Below are 18,481 nucleotides of genomic sequence, written 5' to 3'. Positions count from 1 at the left end.
AAAGCCAGGCGGCTGCCTTCCTACACAGTTGGCATGTGGGATAAAACTTCCTGTTACATGCTACATGGACACGGTTGAGATCTTCTTGCCTTCCCTACAGTAGGTGTCATGTAATCTCCTCTACACAAATTTTGATAACTTCCTTTTAAAGTTATTCAATTCACTGGAATAAATACTTAAGAAATATATAGATGACTAAGTTACTTTTCTGAAAATGAGTAGACTTTTCTCCTCACCCATATCAATCTTCCTACAATACAGCAATTTGATGCTTTCTAGCTTTCCTTTGTAAGACAGGAGAAATAAGTTCAGTCGGGTTTTGGGCCAAATAATATTTATTAGATAGCTGTTATATGCTCTGCTTAGGATCTTTGACTATAAGGAATTTAGAATTTGTTTACCATATTCTGTATATACATATATTTGGTTTTTGTCAGTAATAAATTAATAAAGAAGTTTAAAAATGAAATTTAAAATTTGTTATAGTAAAACTGGATCAAATAATACTATAAAAAGTCTGTTATAATAGTTAGCAACATTTGATTGTTTATCTTTCAGACATTATGTTAAATCCTCTATATATTTTGACTTTTTTTTTTCTCATAAAAGGGATTGAACTCAGGACCTTGGGCTTGTGAGGCAGGCACAGTGCCACTGGGCTAAATCCCCAGCCCATATTTTGCCTTTTAAACCTGCATCAAAATATAAAATTTCCATAAAAGTAAAATGTAAATATGTTAGAAAAAGAGGAAATAAGACTCATAGAAGTGCAACCTTTGTTCATAGATACATTTCTAGTGAGTGGTGGCATTAAGATGTGAGTTCAGTAATCTGACTCCAGAGAACAAAATCTAATCAATGTACTATACTGCATTACATACAGTGATGATTGCAGCTATTAATTTACATAATAAACTTATTTTCCAAGTATCGAGCTAAGTTCCTAACAGCTTTATTTCTTTTCATCATCACAACAATCCTGTGAGTCAAGCACCATTATTTATTACCATTTTATGAAGAAAACAGAGTCTGAGTGATCTTGTGCAAGAACATACTGGGTGGATTTTGGCATTAGCATTTGAAAATAGACTGTCTGGCTTCACAGGCATCTGGGCTCCCACTCGAAGGCCTGCCAGTTCCATTGGTGAGTGTGTGCAGACAAACCCTTAGCCAACCTTATCAGAAACAGGAAAGAAAAGGCCCAAATCCATGCAATTAGGAATGGAAAGGGCAAAATTACAATAGACCCAGCAAAAATCCACAGGATTATCAATACCTACTTTGAGAACCTATACGCCAGTAAGATGGAAAACACAGAAGAAATGGACAGATTCCTAGATACGTATGAATGGGTAAAGTTGAACGAAGAAGACCTAAAAATTCTAAACAACCCAATATCAACCAATGAAATTGAAAACATGATTAAAAACTTCTGAACTAAGAAAAGCCCAGGTGCTGATGGTTTCACTGCTGAATTCTACAAGACATTTAGAAAGGAACTAGTGCCATTACTGTTTAAACTCTTCAATGAAATTGAAAAGGGAAGCAGTACTCCCGAATTTATTCCTGGAACCAAGCATCACCTTGATCCCCACAGCAGAGAAAGGCACAACCTGAAAAGAGAACTATAGGCCAATCTCACTAATGAACATAGATGCAAAAATTCTTAACAAGGTCCTGGCAAATAGAATGCAGAAGATCATCAAGATGATCATACACCCTGACCAAGTGGGATTCATCTCAGGGATTCATGGATGTTTCAACCTATGCAAATCAATCAATGCAATACACTATATCAATAGAGCCAAGGACAAAAACCATATGATCATTTCAATAGATGCAGAAAAAGCATTTGACAAAATCCAACATGCATTTATGATAAAAACCCTAAAAAATTGCAATAGATGAACTCTACCTCAATCTGATAAAAACCATCTATGAAAAACCAACAGCCAATTTCATACTAAATGCTCAAAAATTGAAATCCTTCACACTAAAATTAAGAACAAGACAAGGATGTCCACTATCACCACTCCTGTTCAATACAGTTTTGGAAACATTAGCCACAGCAATTAGTCAAGAGAAAGAAATAAAAGTAATAAAGATAGGAAACAAAGTCAAATTGTCATTATTTGCAGATGACATGATACTCTATATAGAAGACCCTAAGAACTCCACCAAATGTCTTCTAGATTTAATAATCAAATTCAGTAAAGTAGCTGAATACAAAGGCAATACACAAAAATCAATAGCTTTTCTGTACACGAAAAACAGACTCACTGAGAGAGATATGTGGCAATCAATTCCTTTCACAATAGCATCTAAAATATTAAAATACCTAGGAATCAACCTAATAGAATAAATCAAAGACCTAAATCAAAATCTACTCTGAAAACTATAGCACTGTGAAAAAAAGAGATTGAAGAGGATATCAAAAAATGGAAAGACATCCCTTGCTACTCGGTCGGAAGACACAATATAGTGAAAATGGCCATACTTCCAAAACTGCTATATAGATTCAATGCAATCTCAATTGAAATCCCAGTAGCACACTTAACAGACCTGTAGAAAATAATCCAAAAATTCATTTGGAACAATAAGAGAAGTAGAATAGCGAAAGCAATACTAGGCAATAAAGACATGGTAAGGGGTATCACAATTCCCAACTTGAAACTATACTACAAAGCTACTGTGATAAAACAGCATGGTACTGGCAAAGAAATAGACCTGAGGACCAGTGGAACAGATTAGAACATGCAGAAACGACTCGAGATACACTCAGCCACCTCATCTTTGACAAAAAACCAAACACCCTCACTGGAGGAAAGATAGCCTCTTTAATAAACGGTGCTGGAAAAATTGGGTTTCAACTTGCCAAAGATTAAAACTGGACCTATATCTCTCACCATGCACTAAAGTAAAATTGAAGTGGATTAAAGATCTAAATATTAAAACAGAAAAACTAAATCAGCTGTAAGAGAGGTTAGGAAGAACTCTTGAAGACATTGGTGTAGGAAAGGCTTTTATGAACCAAACCTCAGTTGCATGTGAACTAGCACAAACAATCAACAAGTGGGATCTCTTCTTATTAAAATGCTTCTGCACATCAAGAGAAACCACCAACAGTGTGAAGAAGCAACCCATAATGGGAGAAAAAATTTTCACCAGCTGTCCCTCAGACAAAGGTCTACTATCTAGTATCTACAAAGAATTTAAAAAAATCAGACCACACAAATTTAAAGACCTAATCCAAAAATGGGCATCTGAAATGAACAGAAACTTCTCAAAGAAGTAGCAATAGAAAATAAACATATAAAAAATGTTCAACATCACTTGTCATTCAAGAGATGCAAATGAAAACAATGCTGAGATTCCACCTCACCCTATAAAGAATGGCTGCCATCATGAAATCAACCAATAGCACATGCTGGCAGGGCTATGGGGAAAGAGAAACCCTACTCCACTGCTGTTGCGAGTATATACTGGTGCAACCACTGTGGAAATTAGTGTGGAGATACCTCAAACAACTGGAAGTCCCATTTGACCCAGGTATTTCCCTGCTGGGTATCTTCCTCAAATAATTAAAAAAATCATACCACAGTGATACATGTGCACCTACGTTTGTGGCCGCACAATTTGTGAAAGCTAAAACTTGGAAACAACCTGATTGCCCATCAAGTGGATAAAGAAAATATGTTTGCCTTTTTATAAAATGGATTATTACTCAGCCATAAAGACTGAGAAACTAGAGTCATTTATAGCTAAATGAATGCACATTGAGGTGATACTCAAGTGAAACAAATAGGAGACACACATGTATAAATACCAAATAGTTTATCTAGTGTGAGAAATTGAAAGTGTATATAAGGACTAAAAGGTATGACAGATAATGTGAAATAGGAAGAAAAGGTGCGAAGGGGAAGAGGAAGTGGGAGGGTAGGGGGAAAGAAAGAAGGAAATGGAATCAATATGAGAAAATGAAAAAATGGAAACAAAGTCTCTGTAAATAGGGAGGGGTGGCAGGGTTGAAGGGAGGGCAGGGGAAGGGGGAAAAAATAAAAACCAAGAGGTATTATGTAAAGGTGCAAATTTCCAATGATGAATGTCCTTATATTGTATACCTAAAATGTACCAATATAATAATAATAAAAATAGACTGTCTTACTTAAGACATTTGTCCCAAACTTTTCAAAAAATTAATATCTATAGGAGATTATGAAGGATAATATAATAAATGCCCATATGGCCATCTTCTAGATTCATCACATTTAGCATTTGCCACATTTGTGGAGCTTACACTGTTAACTGTCGTAATTATGTGGAGGAATTATTTGGTTAGATAAGATGGTGGAAGAGTTTATAAAACATTAGGTTAATAGATAAAAGAGGCTTTCTGGGTGTATGCTTTGAAGTAGTTCTCAAAATTCTAAATAAATGGGAAAAAGAAGATGTTCTGAAAGTGGGGACACTGAGCTTGGTGGGATCACAATGGGGCAGTGGAAAAAGACCATGGGGTCAGACAAGGAAAGCCTGAAAGCCAAGAGAGGGATTCAGACTTTTATCAATGGAAAACAGCCACCCTTGAATGATTCTTCTCTAGAAAAAATAAGAGCTCAGTATTTGTCCTTAACTTCTATTTTAAGAACTCCTATAGTGTACCAGGACATGGAGGGACAAAATACTCGTTTCAGTTTCTTCCAAGAGCTCAAGACATAGCCTTCACTAATACTTTTTAAAATCAGTAACATAAAGAATTCTTGAAATGGCAGTGTACTAAGAGGCCATTGGAAAAATTAGCAATATTGTCAAAGAAGCAAAATCCATTTTGATGATTGTCCCACTCATGTTTTAGTTCTGCTTTCTGGTTCACTCAGGCTTGTTGTCATGGAGACTCGTCTGTTATACCCGACCTTCAGAACTGCATTTTAATATCCAGAGTATGACTTTGCCCCCAATCAAAAATGTATCTGATCTGTAAACTATTTATCTAGGTCTTCTTAAATCATATTATCCAAACTAGCAAACCTAATGAATTTAGAAGGTAGGTTGCAAATGTAATATGTTGTAAAGGTAAAAAGATTTGTGAGGTAATAGAGAAGCTGAAGGCAGGAACCTTTCAAATTCTGCCATATTGATATTTCAATATTGAATATATTTGTGCTAATTCTAGAATATGAACATTGGTTTAATACATAGATAAGCAAAAAGTATATTGAGCTGTAACTCTGAACCATTAATGTTTGCAGAGTTACTACATTCTAGATTTATGGGTTCATGGTCACTGAGCAGAGAAGCTAGGAAAGGAAGTCTCTTTTATTATAAGAAGTGAGACAAATATTGCAAAATGAAAATGTTGGCCAGGAGGGTGATATGCCACTAACAATTCAAACATGATGCAAATACATGACATGCCTGTCATTTTAACCTTGTAAATCAGTGTCCAAGTGTGATGAGTTGTAAACAGCAATGTTTCTAAGTCAGTAATACTGTCTCCTATTTCAAGGTCAAAGGGAAAATGCAAATGCTTATTTTTTAATATTAGTCAAGTTGAGCTAATTTCATGCAAAGATTTAAATGATAATGATTCCTTCAGATGATCCTTAGTCAAAATGAAACATAAGATATTAATATTTTTTGTAGTTATATTGTGAAAGGTTTAAAAGATATTTCAGTAAATCCCTTAACACAGTAATCATAATTTTTGTTCTGGTTTGGTTTCACTTTAATTTCTACACAAATAATTGCAAGGCTCCTGTCATATCTGACTCTGTTTCTGATGCTTGTTTAATTTTTCAAACTGCGTTTTGCCTTGTATTATGCCTTGTAGTTGTTTGTTGAATGTCAACATGGTGCACTGGATAAATCAACTGTAGTAAATGGGTCTCTAATGTTGGAATAGTAAGGTGTGAGAAGCTGAAAAGTCTTCTATAGGCCTTTTGTTAGGTCTCAGTCTTTTAGGGAACCTGTACCTCTGGCTGGAGAACTTCACCAATGCTTCTTGGTTCCATCCACCACATTAGGGAGGGCTAAAGGGTGCTTGAGTTGAGTATTTGCTTTCCAGACAAGAAAAGATAGAGACAGGTAGAGGTGAATATTTCCCTTTCCCTAGTTAGTGTTAGCTCTGATAAAGTCCAGCAGGTTAGATTCTGGAAAAAGTTTCTCCTCACATCAGAATAGAAAACTCTGGCATGTTTCAAAACAATTCCTCTTCTCTCTCCTCCTCCTGAAAATAGAAGAGGATTTCACTTTGATATTTACTGTGAGAACCAGGTAGAGTTCTTAGAGATAAAAATATAGGATACTTTCTGGGACTGAGTCTCCTATAATTTCTGTTTTTCTGGTACTAGAGATTGACTTTGTGGCACTTTACTACTGAGCTACATCACTAACCTCAACTCTCTTTTAATTTTTTCTTTTAAATTTTGAGACAGGGCCTCAATATGTTAATTAGATGGGCCTTGAATTTGTGATCCTCCTGCCTTACCTCTTAGGTGCTGGGATTTTTGCCACCACCCCTTGTTCCCCCTGGAACATGTAGTCTCTGAGAGTCCACTAATTTAACAATTAATATTCACTTTTTCCTACTCTAACACTGGTTTATGAAGAGATTTCTGCTTGTGGGTTGCTGTTCTGGTAAGTTGTGGATTCTTTGTATCTGGTTATCTTCTTTCCAGTTTTTTGGTTGTAGTATGCCCATGACTTCTTTTCTTTGATAGAAAGACTAATGAATGTTTTTCAGTCTGTATTTTTACTTCTTGTTAGTATGAACTGGCAACTTCTAATCTCTTAACATGCCATCCTGGGAAATGAAAGTCAAGACATGTTTTCTAATACTTAATACTTCTTGTTAGACTTCTGTAAAAATTTATGATGTCATTCTAATGATACTTTAATGCAGAATTAAAGAACTCTAAAACATACTTTGAAAGAAACAGATCTAGTTTAGAGGATGGGTAAAAAGAAAACATATTATTATCTTCTTTTCTTCTACATTTTCCCCTCAATGCTGAAACACCACAAGTAAAAGGTTGGCATGATGAAACTTACCTGGCATGTCTGTTGCTAAGCATAGCATATTCCAATCTGTGCACATTGGAGATGAGCACTGGAGAAGATCTATGTTCTGTGGACAGGATAAGATTGAAGATGATCAGTTGCATTCAAATGGATGGAACAGAAGGTGTATTTCAAGCAAGAATTGGTTATGCTATTCTGGGTAAGGCATCACTGTTTTTCTTGATCTTCATGAAAACAAACAAAGCAACAGCAGACAAGTGAGACTCAGTTTCTGGTGGTATTCAAGGCCCTACTTTCAGACTGGTCTACTTTCTAGATATTTTGGAGTTTCCAAGATGGCTGTCTAGAGCAAGAGCTTATCTGTTTTAACAGCCATATTTCTAGGGGACCTTGTTATTAATAATAGCTATTGTTTATGGGAAAATATCGTATTGGGGCAGTTGAGTGTTGAGATGAGACAGATGCCACGATCTAGTTGACATTTAATATTGCTTTCTTTACTTGTTAGCAGTGATAATTTATTTCAATTTTCCATCAAAAGAATGAAATTTTATCATTACCTGAGGGAAATTATGGGGATAGGAAGAGTGACATTCCTAATAAGCATATAGGATAAAGAACTGAACACTTTTGATCAGATTCCATTTGGGTCTTTTTTTTAATTCAAACTTATCTTGTCCACAGAACAAAGACTTTCTCTAGTTCCCAGGCTCTTAAGGGGACACCTATGGCTGTCCAATGTTTCTTTGGTTGAATAGATGGTCCACCTATTTTGTGGGCAGAATGACAGCAAATCAGTTCAATAATTGTAATCCTAAAGTTGTATTTCCCATTATTCTGTTCTATTGTCCACATTATATATTGCCCTATTCAAGAGAGTTAGTAACATTTTAATTATAAAAAGTAATATATTACATGATTAAAAGGGAGATAATTTCAAGGTTATGCAATGAAAAGTTGTTATACTATCTTTTCTCCATTCTAGTCTGCCTTCTGTAACCAATACTCTAATCAATATACATATATATCTCAGCATATTTGTAGCTACATTTTAGAAGTGAACATCCAATATCAAATTTGATACATATAATTATTGTCAGAATGCTCTCTAAAAAGATCTCACTAATAGAGTTTAAAAATGCTTGCTTCTGTGTCTCTGTCAATGTTGACTAATGCCAAGCATTCAGATCTTTAAAATTTTGCTTTTCAAAAGTATATTCATTAAGTAGACATTTCATCTGATGCTACAAAAATTTATTTTATTGTTTGGCATAAAAAACAAAGAGGCATGTTCACATATCAGTTTCCTTTAACTTTTCATGCAAGAAATTTAGAGAAAAAGATTTGTGTGTGTGTGTGTGTGAATTTTTTATTCTCATTGCTATACCTTAGTACTAAAATTCAACATACCTTCAAAAAGCACAAGCTTGGATACAACACGTTATTCTAATTTCTAGTTTGAGCAGGCCCATTTCTAAAGAGCAAAACTCACTGTAACAGGTATGTAATTTCATAGTGTCTTATATAAGTGGTCATATTTTATGAGGAGAAAATGCCAATGAGACATTGTTAAAGGTCACTAGTCTTAATGAACCTGTTTCTGACTCATGGTTTTACCTTTATTTTTCTTTTGCCTTTTTTGTAGGCCATCATTTGATTAGCATAGAGATTGTCTAATAATTGTTGTAGTATTTCAAGTTCGAATGATTCCCTACCCATTGTTTTTCTTTATCTAAGATTAAAACAGAATGAATTGGGGATGGAGAAATGGGGGGGGGGGTAGTTTGGATCTATTTTGTTAGGTTCTCTGGTGCTGGCATCTGGTTGCACTAGGAAGGGTTCTCAGAGCAAAGAAAATGAATCCTGGGTCAGATAGTTTGTGGTATATTTTCTCATGTGATTTTATCTGTTAATTTCATTGCATCCAATACTTCTACATTCCTGACTCTGTTGGTGATAGAACATGAATGTCACATAAGCACATTAATAGCCAATTGAATTCTTCCTAAGTATTTTTAGTAGTGATCCTCTGACCCATTCTCCAGTCCCTACTTCCTATTCCTTCTCCAGATTTTTGAGTGCCTCTGATGATTTTCAAAAGACTACTTTGCAACATCTCATCATACTAATCATCAAAATAATCTGAAATTCACATTTACCCAGAGACAACTACAGAATCACATGTCCTGCCTGTGAGTTTTCTCCACACTAGGTATCAGGTGATGTTATATTAGTTGAGAGCCTTCTATGTGCTAGGTCATATATTATTTTATGTATCATTACAATCTCCCTATGAAGTAAGCATTATTATTCTAGTTTAATAAAATAAATAAAATCCTTGAGAATAAAGACATTGACCAAGATCACGTGATTTGACTCACCAAAGCCAAGCTTTGAGAAAATCTTAAAGGTGCATTTTTTTTTTCTACCACACCACCATGCCTAAATGTGTTGATGTTTATAGGCTTTCTGAAATAATCCAAACAAATGTATCTTTAAATTAAATGTTAGCTAACTGTATATTAACATTCAGTGATAATTTCCCTGTATGCTTCATTTTATCTTTCCTTTAACATTTGGGAAATGGAAGCAAAAATTTAAATAAATTAATGTTAAATTTATTAAAAATATAATGAATTATATATACCGATATGCCCATAACTTAGCTCAGTTGAAACATTTCAATGACAGTTGAAGCCCTACTGTATCCCATGCATTATTTCTCCTCTGTCCTTAAATGTTACCTCTCACCCTGCTTTTTTCATCCTCTTGTAGAGGCAATTACTATCCTAAATTACTGATTTATCATCCTCATTTTATTCTTTAGTATACAAATAATACACAGTAATATTTTGGTTCCTTAAAATCTCTATATTCAGTCCATCATGCTTTATACAATCATTTATAACTTGTTCTTTTTGTTCAACTTTATGATTTTTGTTTGAAATTCATGTATGTTGTTAAGTACACCTTGAGATTTTTAAGTGAAAACATCATGTTCATCCAAAATGTTGATAATAAAAATAATAACTTGATTCTATGAGCTAGAAGTTGAATTGAGCATTTTACATATTAATTTATGTGAGCCTTATAATACTGGGAGATATGCATTGTAATTTTTATATTACTGTTGAAGCTCAATGAGTTTATTACTTACACAAGGTAATAGGTAGTCAGCTGCAGAGCTAGAATTCCAGAATAAGTATTTTATAACTCCCATTTTGTGCTTTTCTATTACACTGTAGTGCTTATCTTTAGTGAATTCCAATTTTCATCTCATTCATTTTTTTTCAAAATTATGGCTCCAAACTCCTGGCCAAGAGCAAGGTGTAGAGCAAGAAACGGTGACCCCATGCATATAGGGGCTGCCTTAGTAATGCAGCCCCAGGATTACCATCTCCCTACTGCCTCTCATTTACAGAGGCAATTACCTCTGCTGTTGCTGTACTGTGTAGTGACACTTGGCATCACCTAGGGCACCTGTTTTAGAGACATCCTCCCCATAGAAAGAAATAACTTCTCCATGAATTCATTCTCTAGCTAAAACCTAGGCCAATTCACTACCTTTCCTCATGATTGAAAACATGCAGTAGAAAAATATAACAGGCCTTCACAAACCAACCAATGGCCTAATTGTTAAGTAAAATTGCTGCATCTTACAATTACTACTATTGCAAACTATCCATTAAAGAGCAGCCTCTGCCTCCCTCTTGACTCTTTCATTAGCACAATACTCCCACATTAGTACCCAATTATAAACAAGCCCTATCCAAATTTACATTACTCTCCAAATTACATACACAGACTGATTACTGTTTCTTAAAAGAGCAGAATCTACGTGAGCACTAAATACTCCTTTCCCTTCACAGTATTGTGGTTTCATAGTCAGCCCTTTCTGGATACGTGCGGCAGCAGCCTTTTAACTCAGACTGCAGAAGAAGCATGCATTCTACTTGGGGTGTACAGCTTCTACCGCAAAGGGAGAACCTAAAGAAATGTGATTCTCTTAAATCACTGGGCCTAGATGCAATAAGTTTCTTTTTTCTATTGCTTCCTGTCTTAGTGACTTTCCTATTTCTGGGACAAAATGCCCAACACTCACAACTTACAGGAGGAGAGGTTTATTTGGGGTCATAATTTAAGTCCATGATCAGCTGGCCACAAGGCAGAAACACGATGCCAGAGATGCATAGTGGAGGAGGAAAATATGCTCAACCTGTGGCACCCAGGGAGCAGAAGAGAGGAAAGAAGCTGGGGACAAAAATACACCCTTCTAGGTCACCACTAATCAGGCCCCACCTCCTAACAGTTTATTCATCTATGAACTCATCAATAGATGATTCCACTGGGATATCAGTGGATGATACCCCCCATGACACAATCATCTTCTACATACATGAGGATGTGGGAGAGCGTTTTTAACCTAAACCATTACACTTTCCTCCTCTCTTCCCTCCTCATTGGTGTCTTTATTTAAGGGTCTGTGACTTCTCGCATTTTTAATAGCCTACCCTCTCTCAGTTTCTGGTTCTATTTTTGCCTTATCAGTGTATTTTACATATGCATCATTTTGGAATTCCAGCCAGTTTGAGTCTCAGCAGGTTAACATTTCCTCTGTCTGAGGAGACTGCACAGGGCTTCCTGAGGGATCCTTTAAAGAGGCCCAGGGCTCCCAAATGGTGAATCCGGCCTCAAGCTGTGAAGAGAAGGCCCAAGTCTTTTGTCACTTTGGTTCTCCAGATCACCTTGTATTTTTTCAGAATACTGGTTCTTCTCAGGTAATGCCTAAGCATTACCCTGCCTGTGAGTTACTTGGAATAGTCAAGCATTTACCGTTTTGTTACTTTTTTTTAAATAGGCAAAAATTGGGGGATTGGAAGTGAAAAACACAGAAGAATCTTAATCGTTTTTTCTTGAAGTAAGGTTTAATGATGTGTTTAGGATGAATGTTTCTGCCCTTTTCTCTGGGCCTCACCGACGGGTCTACTTACTTGTCATGACTTTTTCACTCCCCAGGGAAGTGCTTAAACTTTTAACTGAGGCGCCTCATAATTGTAATCCTCATCTCAAGAGCCCTTTCAAACTCCCCACCGTCACTCACGTTCCATTCAGGGCTTCCTTAACACACAGCTATTCCTAGTTTCACACCTGAAGTTGTTGTTCATTTTGTATATTTCCCACTTCCGATCTGAAAGAGCGTACTCATTTCTCATCCTTGAATTATGAAGCAGCCATTCTTATTTACTAAGAGTGAGGCTAATTTTCAAAGTTGTAAATAATGTCATCATGATTTACTTTAAAATATTTTGGCAACTTCTGCATTCAGCATACAATTTAAATTCTCAGCCTTAGTTTACAGTTTTGCTTGATATCACTTTTTCCTATCCCTCTCCTGTTGTATTCCGTCTCACTTAACACGATACAACTACTTTATCATTCTTTAAACTTCTCAGATTCACCAACTTCGCTCCTACCTTAAGGCCTGTGCTTTTTCTACTGCTTTCTCTGGTTGAAAGCCTCTCTCCCCAGATCCTAGAAAGGCTGAGTTCTTCTTGTCAGTATATCTGAACTCAAATCTCAGCCACCTTTTTCTGATCTTCCTTGCTAAATGAGACACTCTCTATAAATTCTCCTTGAATTAATCAATTTAAAATTGACAATATGTTTGATTTCTATATAGCATATTTTCAATTCCTGTTGACATTGTTGTGTGTTGTGTGTTTGTGTGTTTTTGTGATGGGTGTTTCTTTTGAGAAAAAAACTGTTCATAAGTTTCTGGTAGGAGAAAGAGGAAAGGCCACTAAGATGACCTGCAGCACTCTAGGTGTTGCCTCCTGGCTCCAGCAGATCCTATACTCCTCTTGTCACTTTTATTAGCTGTCTCTAGCCACCCCCATGTTTCTAAAGTCTGATAAAGAGACTCATGGTATGGTGAAAGAATCTTTTTAAAAACATATTCTTAGCATATGAATAAAAACACATCTTATCATATGTGGCTAGATCAAGTAGGGGCAATGGGGCTTTGACAATGAACAAATACCACATATTTCATTCTCTCTGTGTATTTTCCACAATCATATAATTTTTATGCTTCCTACCTTGAAATGGAGGCAGATATTCTTTGGGGAAGGGAGGCAGTCTATCATGCATTATCCTACGTTGGTTTCTCTTGCCTTGTTTAAAGTTGTCAGTGAACGTTTCTTCAACTTATATCTAATTCAAGAAAAGTAATTGGATATTTTGTATGAGCAAAATACATTTTCAGCTATTCAGAATGTAACAGGCCTACTAATGCTACTTGGAGCTTGGAAACAATACTTCGTGTAAAATAACAAACAAACACCAAATGAGAACCTTTTCTAATCCTATTGGGCATGGTTTGTCTATCTTCTTTTGCATAAATTTGACACATGGACCTTCCCTAAGTCTTTGTCTCTTCACCCTTCTGTCTTGGGTATGAGAATAAAGAGGATCAGGATGGTCACAAATTCTGCCCAGGATTTTTGGTAGATTATTACTGATTTAATAAATTTGCTCATTTCCATGGGATAATTCTATTAATCCACCCTAAAATAGAATTGGCCTTTTCTTTTCCATTTCTTTGTCAACAGCTATTTTTGCAAGATTTTCATTACTCCTTAATTGTTTAAACTTCCTATCTTCATTTTTCTTCTTAAGGACCAATTTTACAAATGAGTTCATTATCTCTACCATTTTAGACTCATCATTAATTTCATGCTCCTCATTTGTTAGTGGACCTATTTTCCTTTCTCTCTGGTACTTTTTCACTGCAGTATTTTTTAAATGCATTTGTTTTATTTTCTGAGTCCCCTTTACTAGTTTTGTTACATTATTGCTATGCTATGTGTATTTTTCTTGTTTAATTGACGTATGTCTCTTTTTATTCTAAATAACAAGTTTTCCTATGTTGATTTTAATATAAGATGTTAAAAGACATTTATGTTTACATTTCATATTTGTACACCTCGTTCTTCAAACATATTTTAAATCTGCTCTAGCCTACTTAAAATATCCATAGAAAAGCACTGGCAGAAAGAATTGAGACCATTTTTTATCCTATGAATGCATTACTATATACAATAAACTTTTTAATCCTTAATTAGTGAAGAGAGTCACAATAATTTTGTCTGTTAGGGTGATAACAGAGCATTATTAAATAATATCCTTGGCCAGGGCACACAGCAAATCCAAGGAGTATAACTGCACTTTCTAAACAAGTGGCAGGTGAGGAAAAAATGTATGGAGTAAATAGCATGAATCAATAAATGGAAGACATGGAAACATTTCTGAACCATGAAGACCATGAACATTTCTAAATAATATTAACCATATTTCTTGCCTTTTCCCTCTACTATACTCTCTTTGTCTTCATTTTGACTATTACCTTTCTGCGTTTCTTAAAAATACAGAAGCAGGAGTTGGGAACAGAAAAACACTTTGGCAGGGTATAGGCAGCAAAAAATACCATGATCCATGATTCCTACTGTGATACAAGTGAGCACTGGATTAGGAAACAGGAGGCCTGTGGTTTTATTGTAAGTTTTCTATTATTTTCTTCTTGGCAGCTGAGCTCTCTCATTTGTAAAATGTGGGAGTTGAATTGGATAATAGCTAAGATTCCTGATATATTTTAAGTGTTCTATATGATTCTTAAAAATGAAAAACTATTAAGTCACCCACTGGAAGGTTTTTTGATGCAGTCCAATTAGTAAATTCTTGTTAATTACTTGAGTCTACTCCTTAGGACCTTAATTGTGCCTATCATTCCATAAACCTCACATGTGCTAACCCCAGACTTGGGCTGCAGCCTGTGTTTGAAGAGTTCCTTTTGGCCTAATCCCTGATTTTGTTTTTATTCCAATTTCACTGACCTTGAACTTTTGATGCCAAGGTCCCAACCTTGACACAAATTTTAACCCATCTAGAGTTGGTAGACATCAGGGACATCTATAGCTTCAGTATTTTCCTCTGATAAATGAGGTCACATCTTGGACTCTAATCACAACCTGCTACATGAGAGCAAACCTTAGCCATAGCTGGGGATCTAAACAACTCAGTCTCAGTTGGCCCAAACAACTAGTTCCTTTGCCCCACTGATGTATGTAAGGTTAGCATATGAGTCAGAAAATCATTTATTAAATGTTTTGTCCTTGGAAAAGACATTCTGAGTCATAGTTTTGTCATTTGTGTAAACTGCTAACCTACCACATCGAAGCTGTTAGGAAAATTAAATGAAGTAATTCTGTGAAATTCCTTTGTAAAATATCTTATGCACCTCTATATGCCAGTCTTTGAAATAACTGCTTTCCTTTCACTGGGTTTGGGTCTTCCTATACATCCTTGCATTTTTTAAATGTACCTACATCCCCTCTGATCCTTGATATCATTTGATGTTTTTCAACCTGTTAGACCCTAACTTAGATCATAAGATCCAACTCAATGATTATCTCTAGGAAGAACCTTCCTATTTCTTCTAGCCAGAGAAGTCAGTATTCTCCAAGCTTCTTTTGTGCTTTGTTCATACTTCTAGTTATAGTTATGTTAGGCACAGCAGTGGTCCCATAGGTAACATGCTTTGAGGATTTCCTTTGTGATTGCACTGCATATGAATGTCTCCGTACATCCCGAAGCAAAAAGAAACAAGTAGCTTTATTATGTTCATTGTTTTGGTGGGAAACTCAGGCCAAAGAACTTGCTAAAAATTGTTCAAGGCCTATGCCTGCTCCTCTTACTCCAACCTAAGACCTTCCAAAGCATCTTTGCAAGTAGGTAGAATCCACCTACTTATTGGGATTAAAGGGGCATGGCTTGCCTTTACCCAGAGCTTTATTTTTCGTCAGTACCCTGGTTATCAGTGCTGGGTTTTTCTGTCCAATATTTTTTGATATTCCTTTTTTTCTTTTGCTATTACATTGTTCAGAGTTTTTGCTTTTTGGCTAGAGCTTTTTAATAATATTCACATTAAAGCTCTTCGACTCACTGTTTGGAATTCCTCAAAGTACATACAATGTTGAGAATTCATTTCTTTTCCTATTATTTCCTAGGAGATTTGCTTTTCCTACAAAATCCTTTCTTTTTTATATGTATATCTTGATATGTCTGCTATCTGTGTAAGTTAGCTCAAGACTGTGTGTCTCTAATCTTCACTGTGAAACGGAAAAGTCAGAGTCCTGAATATTGTGCTCACACACAAAGCAGCTTCCACAGTAATAGCTTCCAGAGTAATAGCTTCTTGAAAAAAAGCTTCCTGCACACAAGTACTGGCTGATACAATACTTCCCATGAGGTACTGTGGTATTGTAAAACAACACTCATTTTACTTCCTACCCCCAAGCTGAGTCATAAGAAATTTGACTATTCTCTGTTATATCTCTACTATGTGAACAAACTACCTGCATGCATATTAATAGTTTTAGCCCCTGAATTTTTAAACATTAAAGTAGATCTCCAATTAATGCCAAACGGTTACAATAGCCAATGTGTCTTTATGTGCTTCCATAAGTATTGTACTGCTTTCAAAGCCTGGCTTATCAGGGGAAAATGAGACCATCACGAATTTCTGAGAGGAGTATATAGTAAGTCTTGATTAAGTGGATAACACAACTCAACTATTCACATAAGATTCATTGTAGAGAGGAAAATGGGAAAATGCCGGGATAAGGAACACTATATGGAATCCATAATGTCATAGGAATATATAAAATATATTACATATATATTAAATTTTGTGAGTCTACAGGAATTCATAATGATCCTAGGTGTCACAATGATGATTCCATAATTTTAAGTCATCAAAGAAAAATGAATTTCTGATTCTTGTGGTGCTATTTGAAGAAGAAGGATGTATTTGAAGAAGATTTTAATAAAAATTGAAACAGAAAGGGATATCTTTTTCATTACAGAATTAAATTGACCAGAACATTTCATTCTTCAAGCATTTCCATTAATCAAGGTTTTACTGTCCTTTTAGATAGGAAGCCTAATCAAGGCTATCTGAAAAGTATGTCACTTATCAAGGATTTCAAATATGCTTTTCAAAACTTTTAGACCATGACTTTAGAGGAGAGTTCTCTGGTCAAAAGAACATTTCCCTGCAGAATGTCATAGAATCTTTAAACAATTGTCACTGAAATCTCATTTCTTTGTCAGGCAATAATGCCATTATTTCTACAATTGTGTGGTCTAGATACAAATAAAAGAACAATAAAATGGAGAATCTGTTGATACACACAAAACACAGCTTGAGAAAGGAGAAAAACATCCTGGAATCAAGATAGTCATGCTTACTGGATTCAACTATGATTTAGATACTTGAGAAATTTAGGCAGAGATGCAGTTTGGGGATATTTTTGTTTTCAGTTGTCTCATCCATCACTTAAATGCATTTTTCCCCAACAAGAAATGTAAGAAACCAGGATTTATAACATACATCCTCAGAATCAGAAAAAAAAGTCAATTTTGATTATGGTTTCTTAAAAGGTATTAACATGCTGACACATGCCTGTCCTTTTTGTACTCCCCCCCCAAATTCCCAAATACAATATGAATATTTTATGGTGATATTCAGTAATGAGCACCAAATGCAACCTTAAAATGACTCCTCTTTTAATTAGCACATTAGTCACTCAGTAAAATTGAGTTGGATGAATTATTCAAATATAATTCAGCAGAGGTTCAAGAGCAAATGTAAGAGATAGAGAGAAAAAAGAAGTAGAGCTACCTAGTTGTTTTTTTGTATTTTCAGAAGGTTAAAGAGGGACCCTGCAAAGGTAAGGAGTGAGAATCATAAAAGCCATTTGCTAATAGAGGGAGCAGCAGAATGAGTCTAAGGTTGTCATTATCAGAGGATGACCTTGAAGTGCTGATAAACACCAAGTAAAGGAAGAGGAAACAGGATGGTGAAGTAATGCTTCATCTTTCACTTTCATAGCTTAAATTAAGCCCCAAAGAATACTGCTGTGTACATTTTGGGATGAACTCTCACTAGGTATTCACCTAGTGACAAAAATACTTTTGAACTGCAAAGAAACATTCATGTTGAAGTTTTCTTGCCTCAGGATAATTCTGTAATTTAGTGTGGAGAAATGGTCCGATTAGCAGTTGGGATCAGCAGGGGGAAAGTAACTGGAGTGAAGAGGTGAGTGGGAGTCAGAACTTTATTCTAAAGCACAGAAAAAATTGCTCAAGGGAAGGAGAAGTGGGAAAAATCAGGAGGAAGTAGAATTCAATAGTTGGTGAGATTGATACTTGGAAACAAAAATGACTTTTAAAATACTGCAAGGCCAAAGTCCATAAAAATAAACAAGAAAATTCATCCCCTCAAGGATTTAGATTTTTCTCATGAAATTCTTCAAAAACATGGACAATAAACGAAGCATGAGTCCCGCAAGACAGACTCCTACCCTGTGGATTTGGGTGAGGATAAGAAATAACAAGGTTGAAG

Source organism: Heterocephalus glaber, unplaced genomic scaffold (genome assembly GCF_053883595.1).
Source record: "Heterocephalus glaber isolate CG9 unplaced genomic scaffold, H.glaber_assembly_v1.0 deba00001662, whole genome shotgun sequence".
Classification (NCBI taxonomy): domain Eukaryota; kingdom Metazoa; phylum Chordata; class Mammalia; order Rodentia; family Bathyergidae; genus Heterocephalus; species Heterocephalus glaber.
This window is presented reverse-complemented; position numbering follows the sequence as displayed.